This window comes from Ictidomys tridecemlineatus, chromosome 12 (genome assembly GCF_052094955.1).
Source record: "Ictidomys tridecemlineatus isolate mIctTri1 chromosome 12, mIctTri1.hap1, whole genome shotgun sequence".
NCBI lineage: Eukaryota > Metazoa > Chordata > Mammalia > Rodentia > Sciuridae > Ictidomys > Ictidomys tridecemlineatus.
Genome location: NC_135488.1, coordinates 55,234,429 through 55,250,588, shown reverse-complemented (window position 1 = coordinate 55,250,588; position 16,160 = coordinate 55,234,429). Strand labels below are relative to the sequence as shown.

Sequence of the window (16,160 nt, the reverse complement as noted above, 5' to 3'; positions counted from 1 at the left end):
AAAAACATGCTTTCACTTAACAGAGAAAGCATGTTTTTATTACTACAGTAGTCTCCAAAATGGGTCAACAGAGGAGCTCTGCTCATTGTTACCACTCAGAGACCCACTTGGGATAAAACTCCATATCCTGCCTTGGGTTGCCATAATCTCTTCAAAGGAAATTGAAATGTGAACTATCATGCCCCAAACAGACAAACATCACTTCTTCTGATCATATTTCATTGGCCAAAGCCAATATGGTCATATCAAACTCCAAGAAGCTGGAGAGGCAAAAGTGTGGTATTTGTCAATATTACTGTAAGTTACTCTGCTGGACTCTCAATAAACTCTAGAGATGGTGGGATTTCATTACTAGACCATGACACAGATGAGAGAGAAGACGGTGAGTCCTGTGACAAGAGTGTTCCCTGCTGCAGCTTTCTGTTGAATCACTCTAGTCATAGCTCTTAAGCAGAGGTTCTCACTGAATTACGTGGTTCAGAGCCACTGCAGGTCAGAGACATTCATTAGAATAAAAAAGTATTCCACTTCAAGATGTGATGTTGAATGTCAATCCGAAGACAAGTAGAAAAGATACAGGGATAGAATCAAAAGTAATTTATTAAAATATAGAAAAAAATTATCAACAGATCTAATAGATATATATCATTACCCATGACAAGACATGTTTTACTGTAGCCACGGTCTTTTGAGGATGCTGGAATAACTTTAAAAGAAGAAGAAACCAGACTGGCTGATAACAGACTTTAAGAAAGGGAAATATATTTTATCATACTATATTTTAATATTTTTTAATCTTATTTTGTAATTGATACATAGAAATATAGAAATTGAACACACTAATGGCACACCCTGATATGTTTTGATATGTGTATACATTACAAGGTTAATCAGGTTAAGCATTTTTAATTCCTCAAACACTTAACATTTCTATGTGGTGAAAATTTACAAAAAAAAAATTTCTTCTAACTTTTAGAAATTCACAGTATGTAATTGTTATCGATAGTGACCCAACTGTGCAATAGCCTACCATAAATTCTTGCTCCTAACTTATTACTCATTGACCAAAAATTCATCATCTCTTCCCTACTTCTACTCTTTTAAGTCTCTAGTAATCGCCTTTCTACTCTCTAATTCTTTTATAAATTTTTGCTCTTTTTAGTTACACATGTCAGTAGAGTATATTTTGACATATTTATAAAAACATGGAGTACATCTTTTCTAATTAGGATAGACACAATGTTGAGATTCACTGTGATATATTCATATATATATAGGAAAATTATGTCAGAATCATTCCACTCTCTTTCCTACTCTTTTCCTTCCTCCCTTCCCTTCATTCCCCTTTGTCTAATCTGCTGAACTTCTTTTCTACTCTGTACTTCTATCAGATCAACTCTTTTTTAGGTGCCACATAAAAGTGAGATTGTGTGATGTTTGTCTTTCTGTGCCAGGCAAATATTACCTAATCTACAGTTGCATCTCTACTATTACAAATGACAGAATTTTACTCTATTTATGGCTGAACAGTATTCCATTGTGAACACATACCACATTTTCTCTACCCATTTATCCATTGATGTACACTTAGGCTGATTCCATTTCTTGGCTATTACAGAGAGTACTGAAGCCAGGCATGGTGATACACACCTATAATCTCTGAAGAGTAAAAAATGTATAGGAAATATAAATCCCAGTTAATACACTTATCAGGAAATAGTTTCAAATATTCACTATTTGAAAAAACTAAATTTATTATTTATACATGCCAGAATTTGTAACAGATTTGGTTGTGAAATTCAATCTATTTTGCTAATTCAGATCCAAATAGAAGATAGAACAAGGAAGCCAGCTCAAAATAAAGATACAGGGCTGGGGATGTGGCTCAAGCGGTAGCGCGCCTTGCCTGGCATGCGTGCGGCCCAGGTTCGATCCTCAGCACCACATACCAACAAAGATGTTGTGTCCGCCAAGAACTAGAAAATAAATATTAAAAATTCTCTCTCTCCTCTCTCACTCTTTCTTTAAAAAAAAAAAATAAATAAAAAATAAAATAAAATAAAGATACAAAAAGCCTAGCATTATGACATCATTCTTTATTTTTTAATTTTATTTTCTTTTTTCTAATTTATTATATATGACAGCAGAATGCATTACAATTCATATTACACTTATAAAGCACAATTTTTCATCTCTCTTGTTGGATACAAAGTATGACATCATTCTTTTTTAACACATGTGATGATTAGGAGAAAACTGGCATTCCCATATTCATGGTATGTCACTTTTTTAAAATCATGTTCATGGACTGAAAAAAAATCTTTCTTCTTAATCTGTAAAACATTTTATAAGAAACAGAAGGTACTGGGTTTTAAACAACTTTTGAAAGAATGATATGTATTTGTCATCCTGCATTTTGATAATAAATTTTCTAAATATATCACCAGATTTTTTGGAAAAGGGGGAACTTATATAATGTATAGTTTTTTCATCTCACAGCTTTTAAAATTTTTTCTTATTTACCTCTAATTTTAAGCAACTTGATTATTATATGACTCAGTCTAGCTTTATCCATTTCTTAGATTCTCTATTCTTGGATCTGTAGGTTTGTAGCTTTTTGTCAAATTTGAAAAATTTTCACCCATTGTTATTTCAAACACTTTCCTACCCCTATTTTACTTTAGGGACTTCAATTGCACATGTATTAGGTAGTTTGATAATGTCCTACAACTAATTGATAATCTCTTCATTTTTTTTCAATACTTAAGCATGTTTCATTATGTATAGTTTTTATTGCATGTCTTCAAGTTGATTAATAAATTCTTTGTAAGTATTTAGTCTGTTATTAATTAAAATTTTCATCTGTAGAAGTTACCATTGGGTCTTTTTTAATTATTATTTATTTATTTTTGTATTAGAGCTTCATGATTATAATTTGTGGTTGGTTTTATCCCAACAAACTCATACATACATGGAAATTTATGTCAGTTCATGATTCCCCCTTTTCCCTCCCATTCTCCTCCTCTTTCTCCTTCCTCTACTATACTTCCTTTCACTTGACTATTAATTTGTACTTCATTGATTCCTATGTAACTTATCGTTCTCTCCCCCTTTCCTTTATTTTACTCTAGCTTCTGCATATGAGATAAAACATTTAATCTTAGAGTTTCTGAGTTGTCTTACTTCACTTAGCATGATATTTTCCATTTCTACCCATTTAAGAGCAAATGCCATTATTTTATATATATATATATATATATATATATATATATATAGTTTCTTAATCCATTCATCAGGGCTGATTCCATAATTTAGCTATTGTAAATTGTGCTACTATAAACATTGATGTGGCTATGATGCTGTAGTATTCTGATTTCAGATCTTTTGGGAAAATACCCAGGAGTGGGAGAGCTCTGTCATATGAGGGTTCCATCCTTAGTTTTTGGAGGAATCTCCATACTGCTTTCCAGAATGGTTTTACTAGTCTGTGGTCGCCACCAACAATGTACAAGTGTTTCTTTCTTCCCACAACCTCATCAGCATTTACTATTGCTCCTATTCTTGATCATTGCAATTTTGAGTGGAGTAAGATAAAAATGAAAATTGAAACCACATTTTAATTTTAATTTCATTTCATGGATTGTCAGAGATACTGAACATTTTTTCATATATTTGTTGGCTATTTGTGTTTCTTCTTTTGATAAGTTTCTGTATAGCCTCTTGCCCATATAATGATTGGGTTTTGGCATTTTGTTGTTGTTGTTGTTGTTGTTGTTGTTTTGGGGGTGTTAAGTTTTTTGATTTCTTTGTATCTTCTGGATATTAATCTCCTATTAGAAGAGTAGCTGGCCAAGATTCTCTCCCTCCCATTTTTAGGCTTTCTCTTCATGTCTTAATCATTTCCTTAGCTGTAAAGAAGTTTTTAATTTAATGACATCTCACCTATTGATTATTGGTTTTATTTTTTGTGATTTAGGAGTCTTGTTAAAGAAGGTCTGTGCCAGCACTTATTTGATGGAGTATTGACCCTTTGTTTTTTAACAGTCGCAAGATTTCTGGTTTAACTCCTAAGTCTTTGATACATTTCAATTTGAGAGAATCTAATTTTATTTTTCTACATATAGCTATCCAGTTTCTGCAGCACCATTTGTTAAGAATGCTGTATTTTCTCCAAGATATATTTTGGGCACCCTGTCAAATATGATGGTTACATGTTTGTGGGTTTGTCTCTTGTGTCTTCTATTTTATTCCAATGGACTTTATATCTATTTTGGTAACAATACTATACTGCTTTTTTTTTTTTTTACTACAGCTCTGTAGTATAATTTCAGAACAGGTATTGTTATGCTTCCTGCTTAACTTTGCTTATTTATTATTGCTTTGACTATTCTAGGTCCCCTTTATTCCAGTGAATTTAAGATTTGTTTCATTCTAATTCTGTGAAGAATGTTATTGATATTTTGATGGGAATTGTATTAAATCATATATTGCTTTGGTAATATGGCCATTTTGTCAATATTAATTCTGGCTATCCAAGAACATGGGAGGTCTTTCAATCTTGTAAGGTCTTCTTCAATTTCTTTCTTCAGTGTTCTATGATTTTCAATGTAGAGCTCTTTGACCTCCTTGGTAAGATTAATTCCCAAGTATTATCTTTATGTTATTGTGATTGGGATGGTTTTCCTGATTTCTTCCTTTACCCAATCACTATTGAAGTACAGAAAAGCTATTGATTTATAGGTGCTGATCTTGTATTCTGTTACTTTGCTAAATTCACTTATAAACTCTAGAAGTCTTCTGGTGGTGATTTTTGGATCCACTGCATATAGAATCATATTGTTAGCAAACAGAGATAGTTTGACTTCTTCTTTTCTTATCCCCTTGATTTCCTTTTCTTGCCTGATTTCCTGAAGTTTTGAGGAAACTGAATAGGAGTGCTGAAAATGGACAGCCTTTTCTGTCCTGAATTTTATGGACATACTTTTGTCCATGTAGTTTGATGTTGGCTTTGGGTTTTTCATAAATGACCTCTACGATATTGAGTTAAGTTCCTTCAATCTCTAGCTTTTCCAGCAATTTTTAACATGAATGGGTGTTGATTTTATCAAAGGCCTTGCCTGCATCTGTTGAAATGATCGTGTGAGCTTTGTTCTTCATTCTGTTTAAGTGAGGATGCACATTTACTAATTTCAATATGAACCATACTTGCATCCCTGGAATGAAATCCACTTGATTATTTTCTTCATATGTTTTTTAATGCACCTTGTTAATATTTTATTAAGGATTTTTGCATCAATGTTCATCAGGAATATTGGTCTGTAGTTTCCCTGATGCATCTTTATTTGGTTTTGGTATCAGGGTTATACTAACTTCATAAAAAGTATTTGGGAGTGTTTCCTCTCCTTCAACTTTATGTAATAATTTGAGAAAGACTGGTGTTAGTCCTTCTGTAAAGTCCTATAAAAATCAAATGAGAATCTATTTGGTCCACAACATTTTTTTCCTGAAAGGCTTTTAAATGTTGTTTCAATTTCATTACTTAATATTGGTCTGTTTAGGATTTCTATATCTTCCTGGTTCAACTTGGGCAGGTTATATGAGTCTAAAAATTTGTTCATGTCTTCCAGATTTTCCAGTTTATTGGAGTATGAATTTTCAAAATAGGATCTGATAATCCTCAGGATTTCAGAGGTTCTATGGTGATATCTTCTTTTTCATCTCTGATCTTCTTGATTTGCTTCTTCTTACTCTTTCTTTTGGTTAGTTTTGTCAATTGTATTAATCTTTTCAAAGAGCCCACTCTTCCTTACATTGATCCTGTTTATTATTTTCGTATTTTCAATTTCATTGATTTCAGCTCTGATCTTAATTATTTCCTGTCTTTGACTGGTTTGAAAGTTAGTTTGTTGTTCCTTTTCTAAGGCCTGGAGGTGGAGCATAAGCATATTTATTTGGCATCACTCTGATTTTTTAATGTAGGCACTCAGTGCTATAAATTTGGCCCCAGAACTGCTTTCATACTGTCTCAGAGATTTTGATATGTTGTATCTTTATTCTCATTTATTTTTAAGAATTTCTTGATTTCTTTTCTCATTTCCTCTTTGATCTATTCTTTATTTAAGAGAATATTGTTCAATTTCGATGACTTTATGTGGATTCTATTATTATCTGTTGATTTCTAGCTTCATTCCATTATAATCTGATAGGATACATGAGATTATATCAATATTTTTATATTTGTTAAAATTTGCTTTGTGTCTTACAATATGAACTATTTTTTGAAAAACATCCATCCTCAGCTGGAAGAAGATACATTCAGCTGTTTCATGGTAGAATATTTTGTAGATGTCTGTTAGTTCCATTTGGATTTTAATATTGTTTAGGTTGGAGATTCTTAGTTGATTTTTTGTTTTGATGTCCGTGTTTATTGGTGGTAAGGGTGTACTGAAATCTCCCAGTATTATTGTGTCGGGGTCTATGTGGAATTTAATTCCATGGAGTACTTTTTCCATATAATTGAGGCATTAACATTGGGACATAAATGTTTACTGTGGTTATATCTTGTTGTATTGTTCCCTTTACTAGGATGTAATGGCCTTCTCTGCCCTTCCAACTTGTGTTCCCCCTAGGAAGATTCCACTCCACACCCTTTTACTCTTGTGCTATGCCACACACCCCTCTATCCCTTGATAAGGTGCCTATTTGTGGTTTATTTATTTGCTCTTTTATGATCTCCTGAGTCCCTCAAATGTCACTGGGATGTGCTCACCCAAAATGGCTCCAAAATGAATGCAAAGCCTCAGTCTCTGCCTTCAGTCAAGGTGGAGAGTACGTTTATTTAACACCCAAGTATGCTTGACAAGGATCTGCACAATTTTCTGCCTTTTAGGTTAGATAAGTTAAGGCAGTGTTTTTGATCTTAGATTTCTCTGCATCAAGACCCAAGGTGGCAATGTCTGAAATGTGGCTTCCTCTTTTCTGCCTCTCTTTGTTGGTGGTGGGTAAGCTTAGGCCTGTGGCTTCTTACTTTATTGTATCCAACCTTCTGATTCCCCAAGCTGCTCTGAGTGTCCAGTACTAAATCCCAGTGAAATCTGTCTTTCACCCACTTCACTGAGAAGCTGTATTTCTACTATCTTGATCTCACACCATGACGCAGCCTGGAATGCAGCCTTCTCTACTTCACCATCTTTCACCCCTCTCTTCGCTTTTTAAACATATATATCTACTTCATGGGCTCAATCTTCCCTCTACCTTCCTGAGTATGTTTTTCATATATTCTGTCCACTTTTCTGGTTTGTCAGGCAAGAGGAAACACTCAGCTCATGTTAGTCTATCATTACCAGGAGCAGGAGTCATGTATATTCAATTTTCATTTTTTAATGTAAAGGATCTTACCTCTGCATTCAAAAATGTAACTGAGCTATACTCTCTTGTGGCTCATGCTCATGTTAACATAATTAAATTAATCTGAAAGATTTGCATTTATAATATTCTAGTAGAGTGAGGATCAATAAATATTAGAAGAACATAATTTCTTAAATCAAAATGTCACTGAGTGGTGGGGTGGTGATAGGGAAAGGATTTAACTAAATTATCCCAAAATGAACCTGAAAAAACAAATAATAGATAAAAAATACTGAAAAGAAAAAGAGAATGAAGAAAACTGACCCTCATAAATCTTAAAATTCGACCTCAAAATTGAAAAACAGATCAATGAACTAGAAACAGACCTATTCTAGGGAAGCAATAATTTAATTTAGGACACAGATAATATAGTATGAATTGGTAAAACAGGCAAATTTGTAAACTAAAATAAGAAGTTAAAAATAATAAAACTATAGCTGTACCTCCTAATATTCATCATGATAAATTCTAGAATGGATTATATAATTAATTTAAAAATATGAATGTACTATAAGGTGCAATTGTACATGCTTATAATCCTAGTGACTTGGGAGGCTGAGAAAGGAGAATTACAAGTTTGAGTCCAGTTTGGGCAATTTAGTGAGAACTTGACCCAAAATATAAAGGGGACTGAGTATTTAAATCAATTGCAAAGTACCCTTGGGTTCAATCCCCATTTTTTACATTGAAAAATGAAAATTAAATGAGTGTGTGTGTGTTTGTGTGTGTGTTGTATAAATTCACAGGTTAAAAAAGCAAAGTGAATGGGTGATTTTTTTTCTATTCTAAAGAATACATAAGTTAAATTTAAAAGTAAAATGGAAAATGTAGTATATGATAAAAACAGAATAAATTCCTACTTTAAATGTTATTCTAAATCAACAATAAAAATTATCAAAAACATTGAAATCAGTCAAATGCATGTTTTCAATTATGTACAGAAGAACCAAGATTAATAAGCAAATGAAAAAATTTCTTACTAGAAACAAAAAGTAAAAAGCACAGAAGCATAAAATAATAACTCAAAAATTGGAAAAAAATGTTTAAAAAAACCCCAGAATGATGAAACGAGTAGAAGGAAAAAGCATACTTCCATTCTTGGTGGAGACAAATTTTTTTTTTTTTAATTTGGATAATTGTTTAACAACATACATATTATAACCTGAACCATGCTGTGTCACTTAGCAACTTAATATAATTTTTTTTGGTACCAGGAATTAAACCCAGGGTTGCTTAACCACAGTCACATCTTCAGCCCCTTTTTAATGTTCTGTTTTGACACAGGGTCTTGCTAAGTTGTTTAGAGGCGTGCTAAGTTGTTGAGGCTGAATCTGAACTTGCAATCCTCTTGCCTCAGCCTTCTGAGCTGCTAGGATTATAGGCAAGTGCTACCACACCCAGCAATATCGTGTTTTAATAGCACATTTCGTGTTTTAATAGCACATTTGAGGAAATATAACACTCATGATGTTAAATAAATAGAGACTACAAAATGCCTATACTATCTGATACATATTAATTAAACAAGAAAATATACCAAACTGTAAACAGTGGGTATCACTGTATTATTGGAAATGTGGCAAAGTTTCAGGAAATAATATCATTTTTCTGGTCATAAAATGATTCAAAATCTGTTCTTTTTGTTGTTTTTGTGGTGCTGGGGATCAAACCTAAGACCTTGTACATGTGAGGCAAGCACTTTACCAACTGAGCTATATACCCAAGTCAAAACCTGTTTTTTTTTTAATTTGTTATTTATTCTTATTGTAGTCTGGTAGTCCACTTGGGTGGTAATGAAGGCTTTTTCTATCAGCTACAGTGGAATAAAGTAAATCATTCCCCAGAATGCTGGTATCTATTCTGGAATGCCATAAACTCTCTAATAACTTTATCTCTGTATCTGTCACCAGGAAGTTTAATCCTTCTGCTGATAGGCAATTTTAGGGCTGAGGTCTTAAATCTGGATGGGGTAGGAGGATGGAATGCTTTTCTCTGGACATATGTTGCTCATTATGTCAGTCCCTTTATAGCTACTGATTCAGGGTCACCTTGAAAGGAAACACCCAGCAGAGCTAGAAGTTGGTTACTGATCATAAGAGGATAGTGTTACATGTTCAGTGTGGAAGAAGTTACCTTATTTCTCAGAGATTGTGGGATACCATCACCATGTGTAGAAAATGTGTAGAAATACTTACCTTTACATAAACCTTCAAAAGAAGTCTCATCACTGCAGAAAAGTGCATCAACTTTGTATTCTTGAAAGTATATATGTTAAATATACATTCACTACCTGCCAAATGAATGAATGGAGAATGAGTAAAGTACTGTGATCTCCTTTACCTGGTGTTTGTTTCAGAATTTTCAACCCTCGTTTCCAGTGTGACTATCTTGGGAGATTTTTTTTTAAATACTGTTTCCTAATTTTTCTCCCCTCCTGAGAGATTCAACTTGATCTGTTCTAGACAGGGACCTGATGGGGCTTCCAAAGACAGTTGTTCACTGTAAAAGGATTCTCAGTGATTGAGAAAAATAGAAGCCTGGAGACTAGGCTAAATTTTCTGAGAAGGGGTGCATTTTCTAGATATGCCTGATTGGCCCCTTGGAACAAGGGATGCACATTCCAATTTCTTTTCATATAATGATTGAATGTAAATAGGCTGTGGTCTTGAACCCAGGGCCTAGGATTTTTTTTTTTTTTAAGTAAAATCAATGAACAGCTATGGTTGAAAACCTCAGGCAACATTCATTATTACCAATGCCAAGTTGAATTCTTCCCTGCAGAATTTTATTCCTATTTTTTTCTCTCTGCTTATAATTGCTTTCTGTAATCTATGATCCCCATTTCCACTTGTACTCCTCTATCCTAACCCATGTCCACTCTCTGCCATATTCTCCCTAGGAACTATGGTTCTGGCTACTTGATAGATCTAGTAATCAAGTATAGGGTTTTGAATTAAATAATTTGGGTAGTAGAATGAATCAGTCATTACTGTCTTATGTGCATACATTATTACACAACCAATGAAATTCCACATCATGTAAAAAAGAATAAGAAGTTATACCCCCTACACATATATGTCAAAATGCATTCTACTAACATGTATAGTTAATTAGAACAAATTTAAAAATTAAAAAAATAAAACCTTAGTGGGGGAAAGTACTTTGAAATTGATAATAAATACTGTTGGAGTAAAATATATACTCAAAAAATATAAATAAATAAAATAATTTGAATCTTACTAGACCAAACTCTGAACTGGGCTACTATAGCTTGATGGAAACATGGCCACCAAGCTGAAGAAGGTGTATTAAGTTGAAATCAGGGGGACCCTGAGTTCTCTCCAGCTGTAAACTTGTTATAGTTGCAATGCTTGTGGGCCTAGGGAAGGTAATGGGCAAAAAAAATCAGCTGATATATGGCTTTCAAAAGATATTTCATTGTCCATAAAAATTTAATAATGTTATTCAGTTCAGTCCAACCAACTATAACATATATTTTTGATGGTCTGCTATGCAGTAGAACATCTGAGTAATAAAAGTAGCAGGGTGGTAGAGCCCTACCATAAAGACTCATGCAATCAAAGGGATGATAATGAAAAATTAAAGGATATGGGGAGAATCCCTTTCAGGAGCTCCCCTCAGCTTCTTAGCAGCATGCTCAGAAAGGCTTCAAACAAAACAATATCAAAACCTGGAAGGCATGTTTGCCTAATGTAAGATACTAATAAACACTCAGAAAACAATTCAAAGGAAGGATGAAAGATGGCATGGGAAGCTGTCATCTGAGTGTCGTCTTAGCAGTTGAAGAGCTATAGAAGGAAAAGAAGCAAAAACATGGTGGTAGAGGGACATGGAGAGCCCTGCTTATTTCCAGAGAAAAGGAGCAGAGTTAAGAAATCATCCTTCCATTGGACCTGAGCTAGTGAATTTGAGCTCAAGAGCACTCATGTCTACTGCAGAGCTCTACAGAATCCACATGTGTGCTGGAGGCTGTCTTGTGCCCAACTCAGTAACTCAGCACTTTGGCTTTCCTTTCCAAGGCAAAGGAGCTAATATGAAAGGACATGTCCATAAGTATGTGCACTTCATGGGAAACAACATATTATCTGAAATGGTAGAACCCATCTTTCCCAAGTTAAAAGTAAGTGAACGTAAGACATGAGTAGATCACTTCTGAATTCAAGATGAGCAAAGAGAAAGTTTACAAATAAATCAAAACACAACAAAACCTGCATATGAATAATTTAGAAAACAATGTGAACTGGGGCAATGAACATTATCTTGTAGTCAAAATGTAAAAATAATACTTCTGAAAAAGATCAGAAACCTAAAACAGAAAAACAGGACAATGAGACAAGGGATTAAAAATCTTACACTCATCATAATGGCTAATGTTAAAAAAAAGTGACAATATCAAGGGCTATTAAGAATGTGGCATCACCAGAAGTCTCTCATTCATTAGTGGAGTAAGTGTAAAATGGGGCAGCCACTTCAGCAAAAGATTTTGCAGTTTCATTAAAATTTAAACATATAATTACCACATGACTTAACAATCCTACATCTGTAATAAACAAACAAAAGACTTCTCTGCATAAAAAGACCTAAACAAGATCACGTGAGTAGTTTTCTACACAATGCCTCAAACTGCAATCAACCCAAATATCTTTCATAGGGGAAGAGACACATCATAAAAGAGTCAAACAGTGGAAAAATATTCAACAGCAAAAATGAACAAACAGAAAATGAGCACAATGACATGCATGAATCTCACAAATGAAACAGTGAATAAAAGAAGCCACACAAAATAGTTCATGGAAGATGATTCAATTTTATAAATTTCCTGCATAAATAAGTCTAATTCATGATATTTTTTTTAAACTGAGAATTGAACCTAGGGGCACTTTACCACTATCTCTGAGCTACATTCTTAGTCCCTATTTTTAGTTTTTGTTTGTTTGTTTGTTTGAGACAGTCTTGCTAAGTTGCTGAGACTGGTCTCAAACATGCAATCACCCTGCCTCAGCCTCCTAAATTGATAGGATTACAGACAGGTGTGTGCCACCACACCTAGCTCTAATTCATAATTTAGAAAAGGAAGAATAAATGTGTTTCTGGGATGGGGCAGACATTGACATAAAAAGGTTGTATAGGAACTATCTAGGTTAATGTAGAGAAGAGCCTGGGTTACTTAGTATGTTAGTCAAAACTCTAAGTGGCTTATTTAAGACTTAATTTAAGTTTAATCTTAAAAGAAAGCAGGAATGAACTTTGAATTCTAGTTAATTCTGTGCACACTGAAGAGTTTAAGGAGGACAAGTTATCTATTTCTATGTAACAAATTGTCCTAAAATATGGTGCTTTAAAACAACAAGCATTTATTATCTCACCATTTTTATAGATGAAGAAACTTATATCAGTTTAGCCACGTGGTTGTAACAGGTTCTTTCAGGAAGTTGCAATCAAGGTGATAGCAGAGGTTATAGTCACCTAAAAATTGGACTGGCGCTAGATGATTCTCTCCAGGTTCATTCCTGTGGCTTTTGGCAGGAGGTCTCAGTTCCTCCTCACTCAGGTTTCTCCACAAGACTGTTCATTACAGTCATCTTACCCAGAGTTAAATACTGCACAGAGAAAACTTAGTTCCTGTGTGATCTTACCTTAGAGGTCATACAGCATAGTGTTTAATCATAATTTGTTGATCATGTAGATCAACTCTGATGTAGTATGGGATGGGACAACACATGGGCAAAAGCTTCAGGACATGAAGATCATTTCAGAGCTGACTACTAAAAGAGTACCAATATTTGTCATTTAAATGCATGACGATAGAGATGGATTGACTGATGATAAATGATTGAAAGTATTGATAGAATAAGATATAAAATAGAAAAATATTAATAACTGTGAAATCTGTGTAGTAGGGAGCTATGTTACTGTATAAGTCAGTAAACTTTTCTATATGTTTGAAATTTTTCAAAATAAAATAATGAGGAATCACTTAATCCTAAGAAGACATGGGGTAACATGGCCTCCTCTAAATAGAAATCTATAAGAGCTCTGTCTAATTGGAGGCAGAGATGCTAACAGGTGATGGTTGTAATAAGGCATAGGTGTTTTTGCAGATGGCAGCACTGAATGGAATGCTTGCATTGTATGTCCAGCAGAAAAGCTTGAAAGAGCATCAGAGTGAACATACCTGTTAGTCCACAAAATAAGATACTTCCTATGCGTGCTGGTGACTTGAATTGTAACAGAATGAAGCCAATTTAGGACTGTTATTTGAGAGAAGTAGCGATGACCAGTGTTAGTGTGAACTGATATCTGAAGACCAGATTGGAGCAAGTAGCATTTATTTTAAGGACATGATAGAAAAAACTGTACAGAGAAGGAAATAGCCTCACTTGGAAATTACCACCAGTGTTATAATGATAGTTTTTAAAGACTATGTGACTTTTCTCTCAAAGGGAAAAGTTCAAAGAATTTTCTTAAGAATAAGACTGTTTCTGCCAGGTGTGGTAATGCACACCTGTAATCCCAGTGACTCAGGAGACTGAGGCATGAGGATCATAAGTTCAAGGTCAGCCTGGGCAACTAAGTGATATCCTGTCTCAAGATAAGAAATTTAAAAAGGGGCTGGGGATGTGGCTCAGTGGTTAATCACACCTGGCTTCAATCCCCAGTACCAAAAAGGAAAAAGAAAAAAGAGTAAAACAATTCATATATAAAACACAACAAACAATGAATGCAAGTCCTAGGACTGTGTTGAGGGCTTATTATTATTATTATTATTATTATTATATTTTACCAAAAACACCACCAAAAAAGTAATATGAATCATTGCATATGATTAAGCCACGTATTAATAGGGACAAACAGAAGCTAAAAATCACAGGAACCACTCAAGAGCTGAGAAATGGGGAGTGACAGACACAAGCTAAAGATAGTCCTCTGGCTTTTGTTCTGGTTGTGTGTGAACTGCTCCATGTTCTCTCACACAGTCTGCACAGGGATCTTGGTGACAGACAGCAAAAAGAAGCACATGCAGACAAAGCAGTGCAGAACAATGTGTGCAGGACACTGTGGAGACCGAGACTGCCCTCCCATCTAATTGCAGTAACTGAGATGAAACATCATGAACCCCAGGGCCAGCATGGTTGCAGGGGGAGGGGGATGCTCAGACAATGCCTAAGAAGCCAAACCCAAGTCCAAGAGGCCGGTCTCTCATCTCTTAAGGGATTCAGGAAGATTTCTTGACCATGAACATGTACTTTGGAGGAAGCATAAATACCAAATATAAAAGAGCAGTCACTGAGTCTGTGCCAAGGCCATGTGTTCACATTTCATTTTTTTGTTTGTAAATGGTCTTACTTCTCTTTTTACTTTCCCTTATTTGTCAAAAGACCTGCAGTATCTCTCATTGAGCAAGTAACAAACTCTGAGATGACCTTCCTTCCTATATCATCCCTGATAAAGGGCAGAGGAAGCTGGGGAGAAGGTCAGCCTGGTATTTATGCTGGGACAGTTTGTCCCTGAAGCTGAGAGAAAATTCAGTCTCGACTGGATTCATCATCCTGTTCACAACCTGCAGCTTTGTGAGGACCGTGTTCACAGGTGTACAGGATTTCCTGAAGCCAGTGAGCATGTCCCAGCACTAGCTGAGAGAAAAATAAATCCTCACCAATTAAAGTATTCCATGGAAACAGAGAGAAAAGCACTGTTTTAGAATCTCAATTTTTTTTATTAAAATAAAGACACTTTTGTAAATGAATAATCCCCTAGTATACTCTACTTGCTCCTGGATTCCAGATAGGATTTCTTAAAGCAGGGCCAACCTTAGCTAATGATGTCAGTTGCTACAGGCAAATCCTACCTCCTCACACCAACACAAGAACAAGGTCTCCCAAGGAGCATCCTCGCCATGAACTTCAGTGTCTAAGGACACATTAAGGCAGCTGTCTGTTCAGAAGACAAGCAATAAAATATTCTATAAAGACACCCAGTTAAATTTTCAATTAATATGATTGAGTGCCTTCATTTTTTAGGTTTTCCCAAGGTTTGCTGATGACTAAAATTATGTAATGAAGCTTTCAAGGTTTTAAATCTGCTAATTAATCTCTGCACCTTTTACAATAACCCAAAGCAATAAAAGGCACAATGAAAAGGAGCAGATTAGCGTAGGAGTGGATTAACCCTCGGGAGGCTGGTCTCTTCCAGGCTGGGGGACTAGTGGTGTAAAGTGGGTCAGAGCATCATTTGACCGTGGTAGTATGCAGGGAGCAGTCTCATCATCTGGCAGCTGTGTCAGAACTGATTCTGAGTCCCTGCAATCCCTGCTGTGATGCCTGCTGCATGCCAGACCTCTGAATCTCTGAGTGAAAGGCAAGGGGCAGTGGGAGGGAAGCCCTGGGATCTTAATGGGTGGAACTTCCCGATACTGAGTTCAGAGTGATTGAAATGATCCTAGACACAGCCATACAGAAGCCTGAAGTTCTAATGTACTGTTGCACAGAAAGGTGACTGTAGTTAACAATATTGTACTGAATAATTCAAAATAGCTAGAAGATTTCAGATCTTCTCCTCACAAAGAAATCATCACCGGAGATGATAGATGACTTAAATATCCTGACTTGTCAGCAATATATGAAACATCGCAATGTACCCCATAAAAATGTAAAATTATTATGTCAATTAAAAATAAATTTGAAAATGTTTCTAGAAAAGCTCAAGGGATGAGACTCTCTAAGGAGGATTCA

General features: G+C 34.9%; 1 long non-coding RNA gene across 3 annotated transcripts in view; it reads right to left on the bottom strand.

The window, feature by feature from the left end:
- The window catches only part of LOC120884939 (uncharacterized), a 172,123-nt gene that overhangs the window by 140,701 nt on the left and 15,262 nt on the right, over positions 1-16,160 (bottom strand). For 2 of the 3 annotated variants that reach the window (XR_013428851.1, XR_013428852.1), the window contains exon 3: positions 9,602-9,697. The exons of the other annotated variant lie outside the window; for it this stretch is intronic. This is a non-coding gene — a long non-coding RNA (uncharacterized LOC120884939). Of the gene's footprint in view, positions 1-9,601; positions 9,698-16,160 lie in introns of those variants that run through there. 3 annotated transcript variants of the gene reach the window in all.